The sequence below is a fragment of the Telopea speciosissima genome, chromosome 6 (assembly GCF_018873765.1).
Source record: "Telopea speciosissima isolate NSW1024214 ecotype Mountain lineage chromosome 6, Tspe_v1, whole genome shotgun sequence".
Lineage (NCBI taxonomy): Eukaryota > Viridiplantae > Streptophyta > Magnoliopsida > Proteales > Proteaceae > Telopea > Telopea speciosissima.
The window spans coordinates 49,692,462-49,697,918 of NC_057921.1; positions in this window are offsets into that span (position 1 = coordinate 49,692,462).

Sequence of the window (5,457 nt, forward strand, 5' to 3'; positions counted from 1 at the left end):
ATATTGTGTACAGGCTCATCCTAATTTACGGTTCAAATTTGACGTTTGTGTAGTTCCATAATTCCTGGTTAAATTTCAGGAAATTTAAATGAAATTGGAGCCATCACTTAAATTGAAATTTTGTTGTTTATATGTTTCAACGGAGAGAAAGAGAGACCATTGAATAAAAATCTTGTTCCCTACCCTGAGACAACAAAAGGACTTTTCCAAATCAGCAATTTTAGCTCTTGCCTTTTCAAAAAATATGTAGAAAGCATGGTTTTAGTAAACGGTATTGGGATGGGTATTGGTCAATACGGAAATTGATACGGTTTTGTATCAGTATCGATCGGTCGTATTAGATAAATTTGCCCTTGATTCATTGTTAAAAATTGATTTTTGATCATTTTACCCCTTGTTCGTACTGTGTCACTGATACAGTATCGAGATTGGTCACTTACAAAACCAATATGTATAAAGGTAATGCGATCCCAATACCTTATACCATGGTAGAAAGAGCTTAGTTCTTCCAAATTCAGTTGGAGGTTATAAATATTTGTCATTGTTGGAAAAGCACTTTCATCCTTCGTTATGAAAGAATTAATAGCTGAAATTAAGAGATCAAGAAAAATTTATTGTAAAGTAGGATTATAATTCTTGACCCTAAGGGGGTTTTACCTAAAAAAAACCCCAAGGGGGTAGCTCAGTTGGTAATGACTAGCATAGTAGCACCTGATAATTAAGAGGTCATGATTCAAATCTCCCAACAAAAAAAAAAAAGGGTTGTGCAATCTACATATACATATTTTCAAAATCTCCACACATTTTTTTTAATTTTTTATTCTTTTATTGTGTAATCTAAATTCTACACTAGTTAATTTGCATTACTTGATTATGGGATAATGCCATATTGTCATATACTTGGATTTAAAGATCAAATCAGAATGAGGCAACCCCTATTCCTGAACCCATGAACGGAATCAACAGATTCGATTTGGTCCAATCCGAATAGATTTGATCTACCCTTGCTATTTAAAACCAAAACCTGCAAAATTCAACACAATCCAAGATTTTTTTTTTGGTTTTTAATATAAATTTTATGTATCTGGTGAAGGGAGGGGATCTAGATTTACAATTGATTTTTTTTCTTCTGATTTTTTGGAAATTTTGGTATCAATTTATAGACTCACCATCAATTGGAAGATGAATTTAGCTCATCTCCAGGCAGCCCAGCATGCCTAGGGTGCATCCAGACGTTGGGTTGTGCTGCACATATCTCTAGGTGTGCGTCAAGATATATGCGGCACAGTTCAACCGCTGGATGCCCCATGAGCGCTGGGCTCCCTAGAGACGATCCTGATCCTTAGAAGATTGGCTGATTCCTATTGATTCTGGCCGATTCAAATTCGACATGATCTGATTCTATGTTTCAAAACCTTGGCCATATAAGGCCACATGTTATTTCTAATTAATTTGACCTCCCTAGGTTACATTTTTTTTACACGTTTTATGAATTATGGCCACTTTTATTAATCATCACGATTGATTAATCCAACGGTCTAACCCCTAGCCGGTCGATGGCCACCTGTAAGCAAGGTAGTAGAATATCCCGATCTTTGAAGAGTCAGAACTCAGAATCTTCTACCAAAAAAAAAAAAAAGAACTCAGAATCAAATTCATGGACCCAAACATGTGCTAGTTGATAGGTTTGCTTTGCAGAAAGTGGGACCCACTTGTTAGTTATTTATCATTCCAATTGACCCAACACAAACGTGTGCCAACTTGTATTACAAAGCTTTACCGAAAAAAAACTTGTATTACAAAGCCAAAAAAGTGACAAAAACCGATACCAAATGGCATGTGGATTCTGACCCTGCGGTTCCGAAATATCTCTCAGGTCTCTCAGCATATACCGGGAATTTAGGTTTGATTACGACATGGAAAGACAAACTTAGTCCTTCAGAATTAGTTAATGACTGCATTATTTGATTATATTTCCCCTTATTTTCGATAAAGTTTAAGGGTAGTTCAGTATTTTAATCGGTATCTGACAACAGGGTAAGATAAATACGAATGAGGAATACATGACCATTTGGGTATATATATATTCAGTCGTTTCGTTATATGTCGCTATAAGACGAAAACGTAAGAGGGAAAGTTGGCCGGTTTTAAAAGTCTCTGTTTGAATACCGAATATATCCTTTTCAATGCCATGTGGTTCTAAGAAATTGGGATGGCAAGGTGGCAACGGTGGGGGTTTTGGGGAATTTTTATCGTATGCGGTTTCTTGACTGGAGTGCCTCTCACAAGAGGAGGGTGGATCCCACCCAGGCAGTGTTCGGTCAGGTGTCTTAGGTGGGTCCCACCCCCTCTTGTGAGAGGCACTAGGGAACCGCACCGGTCAGGGAACCGTAGATGATAACGATGCAGGTTTTGGGTCGGTCAAGCACGGTTCCAAACAGGCAAAATTTGGCTGCTATCCGGGTTGTAGTCATTTTCTTTTGCTCCAATTGTAGGCCTGGACTTGGAATCCGAATTGGAATCCCAAAAGATATTTTAGAAAAAACTAAAACCTAAAAGGTATTTGTGAACTCAAAGAAGAAGGGGATTATTCTAAATTGGCACTTGCGATTAGGACTGGCAGCAACATAGTTATTTTTTTTAATGAAAGGAAAGAAATATATTCGATTAAAAACAAAATACAAACCTTCCCATTGTAAGAATACCATACCAGTCCTCAACGGATTTACAAGCTAGGTTCCATAGATATTCCAGAATGGTGTTATCAATACATAAACTAAAAGTTATTGTTGAAAAATTGGAGCAATATTTCAGGGGATTGTTTAGTAATCCGAAGGATGAAGAAAGGAGTGCGGATCTTTGTTCCTGCAAAAGACCTCTTGAAGATTGATCACAAATTTTGTTGTTGGCTTCCAACTTTTTAACAAGCCAACTATTTCTACCTCCACCTTGTCTATAGTATTATGTACATCTGCAAAGGTTAGGTTATGTTGTCCATCTATTAAAATTGAAAAAACCCAACCGATTAATTTTAATTGTGGATAAAAAATGTCTGCTTAAATTAAAATAGGCCATTGAACATGGAAGTTAGAGATATATGATAAGAAAAGACCAAATGATATATACTGAGAATAATGTGGGGTAGAGCAGGAACATAGTTGTAACCTAGGTTGCAGTAAAATTTTTTCCATTCCATACTAGTTTGGAAATACACAACCTTATAGTTGCTCGAATAATCCAAGAAAAAGGAGGAGGGGAGGGGGATGGAAAGAAAGCATGCATTGTCCTTGTGCAGATTCTAATATATCCTCTCATATAATAAATGGTAGGATCCACATTAATAAATATTTCTCTCTCTCTCTCTCTCTCTCTCACACACACACACACACACACCATATAGACTTCATATGTATGATATCATTCTCTAAATCCTCATTGTGTTGATACCTTCTTACATTGGCATCATGGGAAACCCTCCCCCCACCCTAACAAAAAAAACAATGAAAAATATTACTTAAGTTTGTCATTGCAATCCACACAATTTTCCTAATGTAGACATTTCAACCACTATATAATCACTGGATAATCTAGATAGGTCACTTGTCAAGTTTTTAACTCAAATTCAACTACGTACCTTCTAATGTATTGGAATGCATCCAATCGGAATATTATCTCCTGCAATTCCCTACATGGTTCAATTCCCTATTGCCTCTAATAAGAGGGACGTGGACCCCACCCGGGCAAAGTATTCAGGCAGAGGTGGTATGGTCATTGCACCCCCCTTGTTAGGGGCACTAGGGGAATTGGATCGGACATGAAATTGCAGGGGATAAAGATTTACATCCAATCAGTAAGGTATACTCTCCCATTGTCTTGGGTTTATGAAACTTTATTTTGCATTTTGGTGAATTTTATTTGAACTCAATTTGACGTGTAAGTAGAAGACCTAAAAAGGATTACCTATCTCCAAAATTTGGGCCATGTTGGACGTACCATGTGGCAAGTATCTTTGAGCCGTCAAGATAAAACCAACTAGATATAATCTTTGTCCAAAAGAAAAAACACATAATACTTTTTATTTTCCTTTTCACAATTTCAGTGTTACCTATTAGGATTTCATCGTGAAGAACAATAATGCTTATCAATTTTATTTTCAGTTCCAAAATGTTTAGTAAGATGCTACCAACCAATTCAAACCATTTCCTAGTCATTTAATAGTTAGAATTATTACATTATTCTTTCATATGACATAACTAAGTGCACTTATCATGTACGATTGTATTTCACCCAAAAAAAAAAATCATGTACGATTGTATTGTTTGTGCAAATTAAAATTTTTTTTATAAAATATAAATTGGGGTGGGTCTGCCACCAGACTGTGTGGTCTCTACACCAACGTAGGGGCCAATGAGAGCATGTGCATGGACATCAAAGGGGAGGGGGTTCATTTCACTGCCCCTATGTGAGAAGGCGTAGGAGGGTACTGTCGGGCAACGTTCTTTTTCTTAAATAAGTTTTATGGAAAAAGTCTCTATAACCAAGCAGTGTAACCTATGTCTATTAACATGTTTTTTTTTTTTTAATTATTAATTTGTTGAAAAGGGCAAAAAAATTGAATAGAATTTTTTTGTTTGAAGGGTAAGTAAGCTACCCCACTTACTAGGAGAACCCTCTCCCAAATTTTATTATAAAAAAGATAAAGTCCAAATATCGTTTTGACTCCAGTTTCAATTCAAAGGCCTTCAATATGTGGTAGACTAATTTAGTAAGAACACTCCAGATGCTATCAACAAATTTTTATTAGTTAAATTCTCTAATAAAAACATTACCTATAAATATATTGTTTTCAAAATTCAAATCGTCACTTGCTTCCTGTTATAACTTATAGCTAAGAATAGACGAATTTCTCCAGAATATTCTCAAGATCACAAAAAAAAGAAGGAAGATCACATGCAAGTATGCAACACTAAGATCCAACCATGCAAGGATTAAAAAAGGAAATATCCTCATCAGCCCTCCATTTTTGACATATATAGAGTTTGTTATTCTACATTGGAAAAATATTTTTTGCATGAGGACATAGGATGCACCGAGACACATGAGGGTGGGCGAAATGATGATCCATCCCCCTAAATGATCGTGATGACATGTCTGTTCCACCCCATTTGTTTGGGCGCAGCCTGCACCCCGTGCGCTCCCTAACAGAGAACATCGCCCCCTTACTTTATTTATCCATGTCATGGTCAGATTTATCAGATCACTGCTTTAAACGGCAGAACGACACCACCAGTTAAAAGATACTGTGTAGACGTAACACAGATTCATTGTCAACCAGATTTATAATATGAGTGGGCAATTTCGTCATATTACTAAAAAAAGCGTTTGGTGACCTGCCTGACTTCGGTGAAGGCGCAGAGACGTGTGGGTTGCCTCAGAGATCTCTTATTTAATGGAGAC